This window comes from Ambystoma mexicanum, chromosome 7q (genome assembly GCF_040938575.1).
Source record: "Ambystoma mexicanum isolate Mex_15411 chromosome 7q, UKY_AmexF1_1, whole genome shotgun sequence".
Classification (NCBI taxonomy): domain Eukaryota; kingdom Metazoa; phylum Chordata; class Amphibia; order Caudata; family Ambystomatidae; genus Ambystoma; species Ambystoma mexicanum.
Window position 1 is genome coordinate 567901269 of NC_090941.1, and position 18492 is coordinate 567919760.

The 18492-nt window shown below is 44.2% G+C and overlaps 1 protein-coding gene across 3 annotated transcripts in view; it reads right to left on the reverse strand.

Moving 5' to 3' along the window:
- NEK5 (NIMA related kinase 5) overlaps positions 1–18492 on the reverse strand; it is a 1893692-nt gene that overhangs the window by 1753164 nt on the left and 122036 nt on the right. For 2 of the 3 annotated variants that reach the window (XM_069639857.1, XM_069639858.1), the window contains exon 2: positions 3358–3523. The exons of the other annotated variant lie outside the window; for it this stretch is intronic. The gene's annotated coding sequence lies outside the window, so the exon portion shown is untranslated. The remainder of the gene's footprint in view (positions 1–3357; positions 3524–18492) is intronic. 3 annotated transcript variants of the gene reach the window in all.

An 18492-nucleotide genomic window follows, 5' to 3' on the forward strand; every position in this document is an offset into this window, starting at 1 on the left:
GCCGACTGATTATGTAGTAGTTACTTAAAATCCCCAGCTCCCAACCCCCAATACCCACCTGTGTGTCTGTCATTTTTCTGTGATACTGGCTATCCACAGACTGAGCAATGCATTTTGTGTTTTCCAGCCTTGCTAAGTGGCAGTCCACGAGCATACTCCCAGCTGTTTGCACCAGGGAACCCATGGGAAAACATTGTATCTCCAACTCTTTATAAGGTTGATCATCGCCATGAGCAAAGAGGCTGGGAATGAAGGAGAGGCCTGCAGATCTTTCATATACCCCCTCTAGGGTTACAATCACATAGCACCCACTCGCGCCCCCTAGCCCAAAGTCCCTCTCTCACTACTTCCAAACAGCACATGTCGTCTCCTTACTCTCCTTCACGTTCTCTACTTTCGCACCACCTCTCTGGCTCGCGCCCTGAAACCCTGAGACAGTTTTATTTGTGTTCCTTTTTATACTACTGCTCTTCACTTAAAGTGCTTAATAATGGCAGGATTTTGGTCATATATTCATTATAGCTGCACTTGATAATTGGCCAGTAACTTTCACCCACCGCATGGAGTCCCCACTGAACCAGAATGGGACCTCTGGTGTGCCTGCATAGCCTCCCCTTGAGCCTCTCTCCTTGCCTGATTGCATTCCTAAACCTGTACTGTGGGTTCAAAAACAGATCCCCCTTTTTGGGGTCAAATGGTAGCGCTTTATTTGATGAGCTACTCCCCACTCTATTTATGCTCCAACCTGTAGATTCTGTTCTTCTCGTTTGTGTGCATAATGTTGGATCTCAGGCACCCTTACCAGACTCCAATTAATATCTTGTGACCCTCTCCCTCTGTTACTTAATCTCGCAGAGCACCACACAAACTGCCCTCAAGTGTCTCTTTGTGTGCAATGAAGTGTGTGTTTCCCTCAGGTAAGTGTGGCAGTCTACCTGCAGTCTGGCTTACATAACAAGCTAATCTCTGGCATGTTCCCTGATGCTCCGTTAAGCAGAATCCTGATCGTTTACCCTTAGAGTAGATATACTCAGTGATTAGGAGATTCCTCAAGGGGGCTATGAGGGTCTGCACAATTCTTTGGTAGCCCATGATGGGAGTGAGGGTGGACTCTAGGGGATCCCCATTTACCACCTCCAGGGGTTGCATTCTGCAGCGACTCCCAGTGTCCCCCAATCCTCAAGCGATTTTACCTAATGTAACTTTGTCACAAAGCAGGGCTCAGAATGAGCTTGGTGCCTGAATCCCCAGGCCAGTCAGCCGCAGGGCAGTGATGCTTCTGGAGGCTAACAGGCCTGCTTTGTTTCACATGGCATCTCAACAGCGGGTTGTGGAGCATTGCCCCAATGGCCAAATGGAGAAGCAACCACTAGTTAAATCTAGATTAAAATGTCCTACAACATGGACACCTTCTCTGCAGTCTAGAAAATGAATTCCTGCTGAATGGATTTCTGAGCACCACATTTGGTAAGCACATTTCTTTTTGTTTAAACCAACAATGCATTGATTTCTGCCTATCCCTTGATATTGCTTCTTTTGTAAGATAGGGATTTGTTTTTTGCTCCATAATATGCGGGAGACAGCAACTTTGTTTGATGGACATTTTGGCAATGTTTGATATAGAAGCAATGCATGCCATTTTGTAGGTACACTGATCTTTGCAAGGGAGTGTCAGGAGGGCATTTCCACAGTCCTCTCTACATAGCACTAGGAGCGGTATAGAGGTCTGAAATGGGGATGCAATCTTATGTTGTTGAGTAGGTGCAGTGGCTAGTGTGCTCCCTTCATTGCATGTGCAAGTCAAGTGTACGGTCAAGGATGAAAGCCAGATATACTGTACTCTGTACTAGAGTTTGGGGAAGATACCTTAATTTGCAATGGTCAAAAAACAGCTTCATATGGGGAGAGGTGAAGGTGAGAAGATTTAGAGTAGGCATTCCGTTTTTTAGGGAGATGTAACTTCATTTAGTAATTTAGAACTGAATGGTTTTTAAACAATCTATTAGATGTGCAATGTTATGTTCAGCTGTATGTCTATGGTGCAGCTGTGTGTTACCCGCATATTGGTGTTCTCAGACCTCATGCTGCCAATATGTTTTCCGAGAGGCTAAAAGTAAATACTAAGAAGCGAGAGGGAGAGAGTGGTGCTCAGAGGTTTTCCATAGGGCATCAGTACAGAGGGAAACAAATCTGCTCTCTCGAGTGTTGCCAATACATCAATCTTTAAGGCAGGAAGAGAACCACTTGAATACTGTACCGTTTATTTCCATGAGATTTTATAAGGTACCTGAAATGATAAAGAGATCAAGGTTGTGAAACGACAAAGAAAGATCTAGAAGGATAAGTAGGCAGGCTTCTACCTTGTCCATGATGTGGAGGGAATTACCAACAATTTGTTTTAAATGAAGTCTCAGTTCTACATCCATTTCGTAAAGCTCCTTTGCAGACACCCGACATGTATTTGTGACCCATTTAGAAGGTTGGGAGAAAAAATGACTTTTAATAGATGTGTCTGGAAAGGAGAGTAAGGTAATGAGTCAAGCATGTTTTTGATCATTTGGTAGAGCAAGGTTTCAGTTTTTGTGGACGGGGGGGGGGTGTTTTTCGTTAGGAGTGGGATGACCTGGTCAAATTTCGGATTGTCTGGGAGATCATCTTGTTGTAAGAAGGTGTTGATTATGTGGAGCAAAGCAGGGTCATTGCATCCGAGTGGCTGGGTTGGGATCCCCAGAGGAGCAGGATGGATAGAAAGAGAGAGCCAGCGAGAGAGAGAGAGAGAGAGAGAGAGAGAGAGGGAGAGAGAGAGAGAGAGAGAGAGAAAGAGAGGAGCATAATGAATAAAGAGGTACAGATGAAAATGGAGTGGGGGATGAACCAATTCCATCCTCCATTAGGTTTTATGTGAGGCGAGGGGTTGGGTGCATTTGTAGAAGCGGTGTTCAATAGGTCTCGTCAGTCTTGGTCTAACCAGCAAGGAATTGTACAATTTTATCAGAAGATGGTTATGTGTGTTTATTTTAGCTACTTGGTCTTTGAGATAGGCAGCGTTGGCTGGTCTGATATATTTTGTCATTCTTTTAATACAATTAGGTGAAAACATGTCCTTGACCAACTCATCCACTTGTGTAGTTAGAATCCTTATGCTGTTTGTGTTAAATAACTTCAGTAAGAACATTTTCGTAATTTGTTCTGTGTATTTGGTCTTCATCTTTGTTTTAAAGAGCGCCCATGCAGTGCACAACGATTATTGCATTTCCTCAAACCCTATATCAAATGCTAGAAAATGTAATTCAACAAATGAAACTTCAATAAATTCACAGACTTCTTCAATATATTATCTTATGAGGATACGTTTACCTTGGGTTTAGCTGAATTTCTAATTGGACCTCTTAATGGCGTCCTGGGTACATGGGCACCACTATCAAACAGCTAATGGCTGGAACAGTATATCCCTGATGCACAGTTTCATTCTCTTGTAGAAACAGATGTAATACTTAACATCTTATTCAATAAGTAGTTAAACCTGTGAAAACAGAAACCAAACTATTTAAACTCACGACAAGTCTTTGCATTGCAACAACACAACAGTAACATGAAAGGAGTGTATTTAAAGAAATATATTCCAAAGTATGTGCTAATTTAATCTCAATGGTGGATCCATGTTCAATGAATGAATCCAGTATGTTTCCTTCTGTAATTCTTTCTCATATGGCCTAGTTTGGGTTACAAGCATTTTCCTTTTTAAATTGTATTTGTTGGCATATTAAGAACATAACGAAGATATTAAGGCTAGGATATAATACTTGAACATTTCGTTTGGCATAAAGTAACTATTCCCTCAGGTATCCCTAGTCGATCTCAACCTCAGAATTATGCACAGACTAGGAGTTGTTCATCAGCTATCAAGCAATATTCAAAACAGGCAATAATAAAAAGGGAGGATAAATAAATGGTGCCAGTCCTCACTTTCCCAGTTGTCATCTGCCTGTAAGGTAAGAGCAGAATACTGAGCATATGTTTCAGGACAACATTGAGGTGTGCGTAGGCTATATAAATCTTATTCACCCTCATTTAAAAATACTACATCCAGTGTGTTAAAACTCTGCATCTGAACAGAAGCAGTGACAGTCTAATAAATATATTGTTCATATTAGGTATCTTCAAACAGACCGAGGGACACTGCATTGGTAAGAGTGGTATCCTGGTGTCGATTATTTCACCAAGCCCAGTGAGTACGTCTTTCCAAAATACATTGACCAATGGACATTTCCAAGTCAGGCAATAAAAGCCAGCTGGGCATATTTCACAATGATGAGGGCACCGTCAGTCTTAGAGTTATCAATGGCATGTAGACTGGCAGGAGTGTAATCAAGTCTGCAAATTTATATATTTTTTAATATATTTACAGTGCATAAGGTACAGTTTCAGGCTAAGTGAGATATTGCTTGTTAGGTTACATATTTGAGAACAGGAATTATCATCGGGTGCGGGGGGTGGAGGGGTGCCCTCCTATCCGCTTCCCCAAAACTCTCGTACTTTCAGGCAACCACACCAAATGAGCATACATGAGCCTTTTCCTCCACATCTACGGCACAACATAGGTGACACTTGTTGGTACATTTTACATAGCCTGACTGGGGTATAAATGCCACTGAATCATCATTTTCTACCACATTTTCCTAATCTGGATTGCCCTTGCTAGTTTGGGTATACTTTTCCATAGCTCTTCCCATTGCCGTCTTGGAATGGCATGGTTAAGGTCCATTTCCCATTTGTTCACATATGGCCAGTTCGAATTTTATAATAAATTGTGAAGGGCTGGCATCAGTCCTCTCTAACCCTGCTTGGGTCCCCAAATATTATTCATAGGGATTGAAGGGTATGAGAGCTGCCTGTTTTGCCTCTCGATTGAAGCCCAATGTCGTAATTGGAAGTAGCAATGGCATTCCCTTTTGCCTAATCGAAAGGCTTGTTTAACGCATACAAAGTCCCTCATTTCTGTCCGCTCGAAGCGGTTCCTCACCCTGTGAAACCTCGCCTCTAGCCAACATTTAAAGGCCCCTACTTCTGTTCCAGGAGAGAATTGTGGGTTTCTGAATAGATGTATAAAAGGGGAGGGAAATGTCGATATACCATAAATCCAGATCAACGAGTCCCATACGTCCCCCACAAGTTTCGTTTTTTAGCTTTAATACATATTCTTTGGTCTATCAGACAATGGGAGCCATAGGATTTTGTCTATGGGCCGGTGTGAGTTTGTAGAAAGAAACTGACAAGGAGGGGTCTTGTGGGATACAAACTTTTATTAAATCAATAAAGAAACCTATTTCTTCCTACTTCTAATGGGATTGCCCTGCCTCAATCTAGGAAAACTTTGGTGAATTGTCAGAATATTCGTCAAAATTAAATGTTCTCCGTCCTGTCAGAAACCAATGTAAGGAAGGCATGGCATCAACAATAAGAGAGACACAAGTGACCACAGTTCAAGGGTGTTTATTGAACTTTCACAAGGGTGAGATAAACGCCTACCTAAACCTAAATCTACAGATGGGAGCAAGCTAAGACCATCAAACAATAATAATGCAGTCCTAGTGGAGTCTTGACAAATTAAAAGGGCCTATACTAAAAAACCTATTGCCAATCCTTACTACTAATTTACAAATAATCTGGGGTGATGTTCATGAAAAAGAAAGAAGTGTTCACAAAATGATAAGTAAGGATGTTCGGGCCGTTGGCCTCCCTTCCCCACGTTTTCAGCATGGGACAAGGTGGGTTAACTCGAGCAAAGCACACACTTGGGTTTCTGCGGCACGAGGATTCAGTTCTATTTTCACAGTTCAGGACCTTCTGTGTTCAAGCCTCTTTACTTCTTGCAAGTTTCTTGACTCAGAGGCCCTGGTATACAAAAACAACCAGAAAACGTTCTTTTTCTTTTCCAGTATTAAATTTGGGTGTTCACCCTGGATCTCCCTCAGCCAGGCTCAGACCCCTTTCAAAACAAAAGTTCAACATTGGATCCCCCTCTTCCAGGCTCAGATCCCTTTCAAAACAATGTTCAGAGAAATCTTTCTCGGGTGACTCACAGTTCACCCCGGATCCCCTCAGCCGTGTTCAGATCTCTTTCTTTCACTCAATTAGTCTCCCTCAGGCGGGCATGGACCAATTGTGATATACTTTAAACTATCGAAGACTTTCAAATGTGCACAGGGTTTAGCTTGACCCGCTGCATGACCGCTTCGATCACAATATTCCTTTTTCTCACACTCAGCATCAGTTGGATACCTAAGAGAGACTTTCAAATGAGCACCCATGTGGTGCCGGACCACTCTGTGTATGGTACCTTTTCTTGGCCTCCGAAAGTTCAATTATAAAGTTCAACTATTCCTTTGATTTCCAATTATGTTTGCGTTGCTCATCACAAATGCCTCACACACTGTTCTCTGTATACAATGTTGCTGCTTGCAACCCTGGTTAAAAAAACAGGCTTGTTTGGCATCCGTCTCTCCGACTCACCGGCTGTGCTGTCTTTTCAGACGCCGCTTTGTTGTAGGAGCCAAGGCCAGTACCACGGCGGCAATCGATCCTCCCCACCTTGGTTATCGACGCTTGAGAGCCCCGGGTACCTCTGACACACTGTGCAGGTTTGATAAGACTTAGTTCCTGGTCTTCAGTTTCTTACTTTCCAAGGCTCGCAAAAGTAATAGTCTTTAGAGGTCAAGGGTACTTGTTACGCTCACCTGGTCTCTGCGGAGGCATTGGGGCACGGTTGCAGCCCTCCCTGAACTTGAATCACCCCCTTCAGGCCTTTCCCTCAATAGAAAAGCTGCGAGCGGTGGTATGTGGTGATACTGCTCCTGCGTGGAGATAAGAGTGTGTGAGTGCGCCAATCTGTGATTGTTGTACCTCTCGAACCCTTCACTCCAAATACGGTTTCTGTGAACATACGCCGGCCCATAAAGCTCACCTGTGAATTATGGAAGATAAGCTCTCCGTCCTGCTACTTCTGGCAGGGGCGTGTCCTTCACTGATCCCTGCTAAGGATTAGTCCAGTCCAGCTGCGACTATACTTCTCCTTATGATTGGTAAGTCTTTCTTGAGCTCTTGTGATGCTGTTCGTTCTGTTTAATGTCTTTATATGTTGCTCCTATTTATGCCTGCAATTATGTCTCTCTTCTGTTTTTTTCCCTTAGATGGAAATGCGGCCTCAATGCAGCTGTGAGATGCGAGACGCGGCCGGATGGAAGATGGATGCTACTGCAATGTTTGACAGCAGGTAAGTGATGGTTTAAGGAAAAGCGCAAAATATGGCGAAGCGCAACCTTAAACTTTTTTCGATGGCTAGCCTTGTCTTCTGTTTTTCCTTGCAGGCGCTGCTGTCGACGATGGAGCGTGTCTTGCAGTGGTGCCAAGATGAAGATGTCGGCGTTCCGGAAAGTGTAAAGATGAATACTTGGTTCACCGAAGAGATGTACAGGTAAGAACAGCTTCCCCCAGTTGGTAAGTATGCTGGCAGGAAGCAGGATGTCCAGGAAGCAGGATCTTCAAAGGTAAGTCTGACCTCAGGCGGCGGTGAGCGTTACGCTGCTTGCAAGTGCAGAATAACGCAAAGCGTCTGTCTTGAGGATCGGGGCAGCTTATATAGCTGAGATCGTGGGCACGCCCATTAGGGCCGGCTTACCAGCCACACCCTGCCACTCCTAGAGAGTGAGCACGTGCAAAGGCAATCCATTAGCAGCCACACCCAAGAATGCACTTCGGTCTTCTTAATGGATGGAATGTTCAAGGTTAATGCATCCTGCTTAATGGATGGAATGTTCAAGGTTAATGCATCTGAAGTGCTATGTCCATAATAAAAGCTTTTTGGTGTTAAATGGATGTTCTTGTTTACTTTTGTTCATGAGCCTGGCGACAAAGGCGCCAGGACAGTGTCCACCCAGGTCTCCTGTGAATGCGACCCCTGCATGCCTGTGCCCCTGACTTCATGACCATGACAGTACTTCCCTCCTTGCGACCCTCTTCGGTCTCGCCGTCTTTCTCCCTGTTTTAAACTGCCATCTTGGAACTGCTGTTTTCTCGTGTGTTTTGCCTCGCTCAGAGTGTGCTTTCGTGCTCTGCCTTTTATCCGTGTGGGGAAGTGTGATGGAAGCCAGATGTGTGTAATAATCCGTAATTGCCTGACCTTGCCTGACCATTGTGTTGGGACATGTGAGGTGTACGGCTCTGGTGTTAGTCCGTTGTCGCTCACAGTGGGCTGTCGGTGAGAAAGTGTTTGTGTCGGGAAAAGGGGATGGGGGGTTGAATTTCTAGGTATCGTACCTGGTAGGATAGGGAACGGTGTTACAGGGAAGGGGCTACTGTGTCTCACCTTGCGGCGTCCCACTTCCACTCCCCGAAGGCCCCCAATCCATGTGATCCTCCCACACTGGTCCACCCCCAGGAACTGGATCCAAAAGCGATGCCCGTGGCCTGGCCACCTGGATGACAGATCCCTGGGGACTAGCGGGTGAGATACCTTAAGGTTTCTCACACCAACTAATCTAACCCTAACATAATAAACATAAGTCTTTAACTAAAGTGAGGTTTGCTTTTCCTTCACCAGGAGAATGACTCTCTTCTCTTGGTGTCTTGCTTCTGTCTTAAAGTAGAAGTAATTCTGTTATGTTCCATCAGAAAGGACCAGGGATTGACTCTCTTCTCCTGGTCCTTCTATCACAGTTCTCCACAGTGGTCTTTAAGCACTCTTGCAGAAAACATGTATTATTCTCTTTAACTCTTTCCAGGAAGTAGAAAAGCATGTAGCCTTATTTGGGTTCCATTTACCACTCTGACGAGGGAGACAGCTCCCGTTCCACTTTTCTTGGGCAGCAGTATTGGACAGATCACTGCAGTGAGGGAGATGGCTCCCGATACACTCTGCTTGAGCAGTGGTGTTTGGTTTACCACTGCGATGAGGGAGATGATTCCCGACACCCACTGCTTGAGCAGTGGTGTTTGGCTGACCACTGCAACAAGGAAGATGATTCCCAACACACTCTGCTTGAGCAGTTGTGTTTGGCTGACTACTGCAATGGGGGGTTTGATTTCCAATACACTCTGCTTGAGCAGTGGTGTTTGGCTGACTACTGCATTGAGGGAGATAACTCCTGATGCACTCTGGCTCAATGGTATGGCTTGGGTTGTCACCACTGTGACAAGGTAGATAACTCCTGATGCACTCTTGCTTCTTAGTTTGGCTTCCTGTATCCCTCCCGGTCTTCCCGCCACTCCGGTTACCTTGTTCTCTGTTGAGACATGGCTCCGGTTCTTCCCGTGAGATCCTTCCTCTGCTTCTTACGACACCTGCGCGGTTCCGCGGCAGGCTCCAGCATGACCATGAGGGTAGGGGGTTCTGTGACAGGGTTGTAGAGAGGCTTTTCTCCAGGTGGACGTCCTTATCCCCAGGAGTTAAGTCCTCTCCTATGAGGTCCTCCCTCATGTGACCACCCCTAGGGGGACAATTGGGTAGCAGCCTCAGCTCCCTAGCCTCATAGGAAAGAGCTCCCCTCTGGGGAGAAGTGATGAGACCTAGTGAATTGTCACACTGGCCTATCACTGTTCTACCCATCTTGGGTCAAATCTTTTTGGTGTCATTGCCAAACCACTCCAGATTGATGCGTAATTGGGCTGCCTCAGGGTATGCCAACAAATCATGGAAGGCAAGTCCCCTTTATCACTAGGCGCCATCAAAATCTTGCAGGAGACCTTTGGCTTCCCATTCTTCCAGGCATAAGTGAAAAACAGACAATTTAACTCTCTAAAGAAGCATCTGGGAATTGCTAACGGTAAGGCCTGGAATAAAAACAACATCCTTGGGAGGATTACCATTTTAATTGTGTCTTTTCTTTCCATCCAGGAAACCGTGAGAGTATTCCATTCGAGGAAATCTTACTTTATCCTTCGCAATATATTCAGAAGATTTGCACAGTATAGTTCAAGTTCATCTGTCAAAATCACCCCGAAGCATTTGATTCCATCTGATACCCGAGCAAAGGATAATTTGGATTTGCCGCCTATAGTTCCTCACCCCGAAGTGTCAGGTTAAGAATCTCCAATTTCTTAATGTTAACTTTTAAGCCTGACACTTTTCTAAATATCTCTAGTTCTCTCTGTACAGCTCTCAGGGATCGGTTCAGGTCCGACATTGAGAGAAGGATATTGTCTGCAAACGCTGAAACTTTGTGCTGTGTCCCTTCAAAAAGGGATCCCTCTGATTTCCTCGGTTTCTTTTATCCTCAGTAAAAAGTGTTCTAGGTATGCAGCGAAAAGGAGTTGGGATAGTGGACAGCCTTGCTTTGTGCCTCTCTGTAGGTTTGCTTTGCTGGACGGGGTATAATTTACCAACAGTCCGAACGAGGGGGTGTTAAAACTGGCCCGCACCACATGCAGGCAGATTTCTCCAACTAATCCAGGCATTAGGTATTCCATTCTCAATGAAAGTTTCCCAACCAAATTCCCCTTTCTTTAGTGAAGTGACAGCAACTTAGAGGAGTGTCTGATATAATGCAGAATATATTCTATGTAACAAGTCCCACTCCAAACCATAGGTAACCAGCTATAGGCTGAGGTCCTGGACATATTGAAGGTTCAATGATAAGTAACATAACCAGAGTTAACAAAGGAGGATCCTTTATCAAAAGTGAAAGTAACATTGTTGACAACTACACTAGTGCTGGTCACAGTGGATAGAGAATATCTACATTTGCTAATGCCCATGAACATAGAACCTTTATTGGTGTAGCAGAGAAGGACTGTAGCAGGAGAATACAAGCATGATCCAGAGGATGGAAATTTGGTGGGCATGACAAACCAATCAGTGAATAATGACCAGAACAGGGATTAGAACCATTAGATTTGGACACCAATAAAAAATCACTACAGATGCTCTGCCCCAAGGTAGAAGGGAATGAGCTATGAGAAGAATTGAGGTTGGGTGTGTGAGAGATGAGCACAAACCCAGCAGTTTGGGATGTTTTGAAAGGAGACACATTGCTATGTACCATGCAGTGCAGGAAAGTATTTTTGCTTTCAATCCAAGGATGTGACTTAAGGTCCCTATAATTTATGACATGTATTGTTGAAGGTTGCAGAAGAACAAATATATCACCATGAAAGACGTAAGATTCATTTTGACACAGTTAAGTGACTGATTACTTCAGCAGAAAAGCTATTGATGCCTTGTGCCAGGTACGATTCAGAGGTTTATCAGTTTTCAAAAGCTCTCATAGATCTGGTAGGACTGGTATGCATAATACAGGGCAAGCAGTAAAAAGAACAGCAGTGCAAACAAAAAGTTGACAATAGGATGTGTCAATGGAAGAATAGATTGGTCAGCAATGCTATGCAGTCAAATGTCCATAGAGGCATACAAGACCAGAACATCAATGACAAATAGAAACAGATAAGTAGCACAATTGTAGAAACAGAGAAAAAAAGGCTTGAGACAATGATATATTTGCAAATTCTCTGGTTATTTCTTTCAACATTAACTCACTCGAAGGGTAACATAGTACTTGAAATACAAGACATTCAATTGTGTAATCTGACCTGCAAAACAATCAAGTGGATATAGGTTTCCCCTCAATGAGCTATTCACTCAATGTTCCATCTCCTTCGTGGACAGAGATTGTATCTCGCATGAGAGGAAGTAGAATGTTGACCTTGGAAATCAGAAGTAGCATGTGGCCGATCTTCCCTGCGCTTGACTCAGTACTCACTGATAAGACTGCACGACCGCCTGAAGCAGTCTGTGGAGTCTGCATTCAAGCAACAGTATCGTTCTGACAAGGGTGTGAAGACATGGCCCCCACCTTAGCAGTGCTGCATTGTGACGAATCCCAGTATATCGTCCCTGCTTCACTAGGCGCAGCCCCTTCACATGAGGCCAGGAAGGTAAGGCCACTGCCCGATAGTCCCCCTGGCAGTGGTACTCAGCAGGTGGATCTCATGGGAGGGAATCCCCCTCTTTGGGATTGGGGACAAATACCAGGGAAAAATGTGGTATACCCTGAATACCCCATACCCTCCCTCATCTCCCTGCTCTATACATGGTAACATGGTTCCATACTCTTCCCTTGTGCCCCCCCTTCTCGCACACAGGTGTTGCCTGTTTTGCTTGATTCTTCTACCCTGCTCCCCCTTTCCCCCCTCCAGCTTACTTCTGCAAGAGTCTGTCCTGATACATTCTGGTTTCACCATCACTGCCGTGTGGCCAATGCTTGATTTGACATTTATGGACTTCATTGATTCATGGTGCGTCACCCTTTCTCAACTCTCATGCTGGACTTCCTTTATATCCTGTACTCATGGTGGCCCTGAATCTTGCTGTTCCCATCTTCATCTTGTAGCCTGGATTGCAACATTATGTGTTACTACTGACTTCTGCAATTGTATTCGCTCTCCCCTCTTGCTTCTCCACTCTTTTTGACTGCTTCCTCTGTTCTCTCCTCCTCTCCCTTTCTCCCTTTTCCTATCTCTTCCCCTCCTCCCTTTACTTTCTTCTATGCACTTACTCTATCCGAATTGTCCCTGGACCCAGTATGATAGCAACCTCGTCGCCTCCTCCCCCCTCCCCTTGCTTGTTTTTTCCCCCCCCCTAGCACTATCTGAAATGTCATCAGGCCTAGTACGATAGTCGCTTGTTGTGTTCCTCCCCTCCCTTTCTGCACCCCTCTCCCTCACCTTTTGTATTTTCCGGCTGTACCAGAAATGTTGTCAGGACTAGTATGGTAGTTGCCTGTCTGTTTCCATTTCCTTCCCACTCTCCCCCTCTCTTCCTTATCTATGTCTTAGCTCTTGCACTATCTGAAATGACGTCAGGCCGAGTACGATAGTTAACTTCACATCCTTAGTGTTCATGGCCTGTAAGAATGTCATTGCACTTTCCCTTGTTCCCTCCCTTGCCTTGAAGCGCTTTGAAACACATTGTGTATAAGCGCTATATAAATAAACGATCACATCATTTCAGATCATATCATATCATGTACCTATCTAAGGTGAAGCATAAAATCATCTTTCAAAGCATTGAGACGATGAAGAGTAGGGACTCCCTGTATGAATCCTGCAAAAGTGCTGAGACAAAGAATATTAAAAGCAACCCAGTTGAGATAAATAACATCAGTACTGGGACGAAGAAGAGGCGTTGAGTAATGGAGTCCGCAAAAAAGGTCTGCGAAAAACCGGGGGAGGAGAGATATTCCGCCACCACTTGTTGAACTATCCAAGTCTAAGAAAAGGGCCGAGGAAGAAAATTCCCCATCACTTGTTGAGTTGTCAAAGTGAGTCCAAGAAGAGCCAGAGGGGAGGGAGCCATCCCCCTTGTATTGTTAATAGAATAAGTAATTTAAATAGACTTTCTTTTCTGTGCATGCCATTGACGGAGAAATCCCCGAAGAGAACTGTTAGCAATGTTTTGTTTATGCAATCTGGAGAACAAGTCTCATCACCAGGAGGTGAACACAAAGCCTCAGTCCAGAAGAAGGGATTCACTCTTCTGGACTAAGAAGCTCATTGTTTTTCCTTAGTTGGTTAATAGTGCAAGGGATGAAAATAGGTTTTGACACAGGACAGTGGACTATTTACTTTGGACGGACATCCTGACCGAGTCCTTGGTATTTAGTTGAGGCAGGGAAACCCCTCTTAGTGTTAGGGACAGTTAGGGGTTTCCTCTTTTATTCTGACCCAAATAAAAGTCTATAACCACAACTGTGTCGGTCTCCTCCTTCCACACTCTTACATGCATACAGAAACCTATTCAAGTGTGGAAGACTTTGCTGATTTGCTTCTTCGAAGATTAATCAAAGGATGGGAATTTTGTACCGTCACTTTCGATTCTTTTGCTTCAGTTAGAAGCTGCATCTGTCAGCAATTGATGGCATGGACCCATATTGGATGCCCCTTACACTTGATTGCACTTTGTGTCATGAGGAAGAGTCCTCATCACCTGTGTTGGGGCTCGGACGTCCTCTGATGTATTCGCAGAAAGACCCAGATTCCGGCATGCTTGCTTAATCTGCAACTACACAGACTCGACAGCCTTCACAAGGGATTTACAGTAATCCATAATAGCTAATCTAAATGTGAATCCAAACATCGTGCTGGCAAAGGTGACGCAGGGGCTATGCGTCCTGTCAATATGTAATGGGACAACAGTCCATGTTGCTTACTCAGGTTATTTAGGAATACCAGTGGCAAAGCTTTGGGCCATCAGAGGCCAGTCTCTATGTATACTTTTGACATTGCTATTTTGGTGTTCTACTACTCCACTAGATTGGAGCCAATAAGCACAATGAAAATTCTAAGAAATATTCACTGCTCTGCTTATATCTTTAACCACCTGCCCAGTGAAATGCATACCTCTCTTACTGGGGGAGAAAGGATAGTTCAAGGGCAATGCATGTGTCTTGGAAAGCAAGACAACTCAGCGCAACACAGGTTCAAATCCTGATCCTGCGCTTAGAAACCACTCCTGGTATTAAGCGTGTTATAAATAAACAATTATATTATATATTAAACAATTCGACTATCAATAACTGCAGGAATACCAAATCGAGGTATACATACTGTGAGAAAACTCTTGGCGACTGAGACAAGTCAGCCCTTCAGCATCTCTACCCACCATGAAAACATGGCAACTGTCAAACAAAAGTCATAATTAAGACATTTGGGGAACTGCATGAAGTCTATGTGGATGGTAAGAAATGGACCTTCAGAAAGCAAAGGCTTGAACGTTTCCACATTGTGGGCCAAACCGACAGGACAGTTACTACAATAGTTCAGGGCAACTGTGGGGAAGTATGACACACACCCGTCTTGATTCACCACAGCCATCATGGCCCCTTTTCCGGAATGAGCCACAGAATGTGCCCATATGACAAGATAAGATAGAAGCAGTCTGGACACCACCAAGTGGCCATTTGGAGAGCGCAACAGGTGTCTTGGCCTAACTTACAGTTCTTTTTGGACCAGAACTCCTCCTCAGACTCGGATACCAGGTCCTGCATCACTGCCAGACTAAAAAGAGTCTGGATCAGTGACCGCTTCACTTAAATACAAACAAGGACACTGTTAGGAACGAGGGGGTCTTCTAGGGCTGCAGTTCGCTCTGAATTGTCAGCTATGGCATTTCCAGTTGCAACCACAGTGTGGGACACATTGTGTCCTTTACATTTACCAATTGCCAGTGCCATTTAGAAAAGGAGTACCTGCAGAAGTTAGATAGCCTTCCACTATACACCAAAGTCATGAACCACAGCCATGGGCGTATCCAGAATCTGTGTAAATCATGATGGTTTCCCTTTGGACCAGAAGCAACCATGAGTAAGACCAATCAGTTCAGCAGTTTGAGCAGAATGAACATTTGGTTAGCTGATATGCCTCCCGAACCTCCTGTGGTGTACAAACTGGATACCCCAATAATTCAACCAAGATTATTAAATAGACAACAGTGCAGGTTTTGCAGTGATGCATCTTTTAAATCAATTCTGGGAGTCATTATGTTTTTGGTCACTAACAAACAGTCGTCGGGCTGCCCATCTGATGGAGTTGGAAGCAAAGATGCAGGATTTCAAATACTACATAGAGTGGCAGTCACAAAACAGTGGCAATAAGAATCCTATCATATTTGGTAAAACTTGACATGGAAATGTGTTGGGTCTTGCATTTCAGAAGTAATGCCAGAGCAGCATGAGGCACTGCTAGAGTGACTAAGTGCCCCTTGACCAGGTTATCAAATGTATCTACTAATAATACAGTTGCTGCCGCAGCTCGTACAAAAGATGGTAAACCTATAAGTCACCTGATCTATTGCGGAACTGTAATAAGCAACTGGGTGCTGCTTCTCACCATGCATTTGAATCAACAAACCCAGGGCAAAGCCTTATTATTCGTCACAAAACAGAGATATGAATTTCTGACATAAACCTGCAGCATTTGACAACGCTACCTTGATTGTGACAAAAGCCTCTTCTGCTTCAGATGACATGGGGAGGTGATCGGGACTGGAGTCATGAGTAAGGTTTTGCAAGGGTTTCATCATTGTTATTCACTGCTAGCAATACCCAGCCAATTCCAAGTAATCTGCTAATTTGCTTTTGTGTTTGAGGTCTGGGTACTTGTAGAATCATATTAATTTGATCTTTAGACAGAGGACTCTCCACAGCAGAGATATCGCGATCCAGATAATGTACTATGGTTTGGCAAAATGCAAGCTTTTCTTTAGAGTCTTTATGTCCCTTCAGAGGAAGAGCGGTCAGTAGATTGAGAGAATTTTATTCGCAAGCTTGAATGAGGAAGACACCAACAGAAGGTCATTGGCATACTGAACTAAAACAGACACCCCCTTTGTACACCAGCAAGGCAGGATCATGTTTTAGAATCTGGGAAAAGAGTGTCAAGACTTCCCATATAAACCTGAAGTAAAACAATATTGAAGATTTGTATAAATGAGAATAAATACTGACTGGCAGGTTGCACATGTATACAGAACAAAGAACCACTACAGTGTGTTGAGGTAGCAGGGATGCAAGATAAAATAGTTGCAGTATTGGGAACAGGAAAAGCAAGCAAAACCACTGTGTTAACAGTACAGCAGTCTTATTCAAATCAAAAACTTTACATTTTTTGCTTAGGCAATGATCAGTTATAGGTTTTATATGCTCTTCTGCATCTTCTGAAATGGGGTACTGTAGGATGCAAGGAAGACATTTGTCTGGGGTCAGCGTAATGTGCACTGGTTCCCCATCTAATATGTGTCCAGCTTCATTTGCATCTTTGGACCCTAATTGTGGAGGAACTCAACCCAACAGTCCCTGTAGCAATGAGCAATGAGGGAGTGTTGTTTTGCAGCTTTGAAATTCAGTGACTCTTGCTACACAGCCAAGAATTTGAATTCTCTACGTGTCGGTACATCCAAATAAATACCATCAGGGCAGCAACAGATAGTGCAACCCATTTTACACAGAAATCCAACCCCAATAAATGTACTGGTATAGAAGGGCTAATAGACAGGACCCAAAGTAACATTTACAGGTCGTGCAACTGGATGGGTTATTGTTCAACCCCTAGTAACTACTGCATTTATCACTTCATCAGAACCAGGGACAAGAGGAAATTCAGAAGCTCTCAAGGTCGAGCAAGATGCCTCAGTATCTATAACATCCTTTCGGTTAACAACACTATTAACATAAGGAGCAGAAGGATCCAGCAGCATCAGTGGTATGTCGCAGTGATATCCTATTATGTATAAAACACAGCAGATAGTGTAGGAGGTGGAAATTATGGATAAGGAAGGAGGGAGCTGCTTTGGTCAGGGTGATTGCTGAGCTGCTCAACTGGGGGCACTTGGCCATCCAATTTCCAAACTCTTTGCAAAAATTACACTGATTATTATACTCATTTGCAGTTTATCCTGAGCTCCCCCTTGACCTATATTAACATGAACTCCCCCTCTACCACTACCCCATCTTCTTCCTCTAAACTAGCGCCTGCTTGGTGCCCCTCCCTTCCAAGGGCTGGAGCTGCTGAATTGTAATGTCTTTGGGGATATTGTCCAGGCATTTGATAGTATAAATAGATCAAGGCTCAGGTCCAAAATGAAGAAGTGGGGGGTGCCCTGACAATCTGTTAGATCAAATACTAGCCCTGCATATGGGAACCACTTTGAGAGCAAGATTGAACAGGATGGGCCTATTAACTGAAGAAATCCAAACCCGGAGAGGTCTACAATAGGAAAGCCCTTTGGAACCTGCCCTGTACAACCTATACATCTCAGACTTAGCACAGACTTTGCGCAAGGCAATTGCTTGCCCTCTGAAATTTAATGGGATTCCAGTGGGCCGAATATTGTACGCTGATGCCCTGGTACTTACGGACCAGACGCCAATAGGACTTCAGCGGTTGTTGGCAGAGCTGAAAGAGTACGTAAAAGAAAATGAGCTGACCACCAACATTGCTAAAACAAAACTTTTGATCCTAGAAAAGCTCCAATATAAACCCAGAAGGCGACCTCAATGGCACATCGGGGACGGCCGAGTTGAAGTGGTAGAATCATTCAAGTACATGAGTGCTTGCATCAATGCAAGCAAGACCGAGATACAATCTGTGGAATTGCTGAGGGGAAATGCCTCTACACTGGCAGCACAAGCAGGGATCCTAAATAGAAGGCATTATAGCTTTTCAATCAAACCCTTAATAGACATCTACAAACTAAAGATAACAGCTGTGTTAGCATTTAGCTCAGAATCTTTGTTTTTTATTCTGGAAACGACCTGTCCCTTGGCCTTGGCCTATTCTGGAAAAAGGTTCTGGGCCTCTCAACGTCCACACCGATGCAGGTGTTCAGGCGAGAACTGGGGCTGACCTCGCTAAGGGGTATTGTCGAGTGCAAGGTTCTCTCATTGTTCAGGAAATGTGTTCTAGAAAATCACCCTAAAACTGATAAGAGATTAAATGATCTCG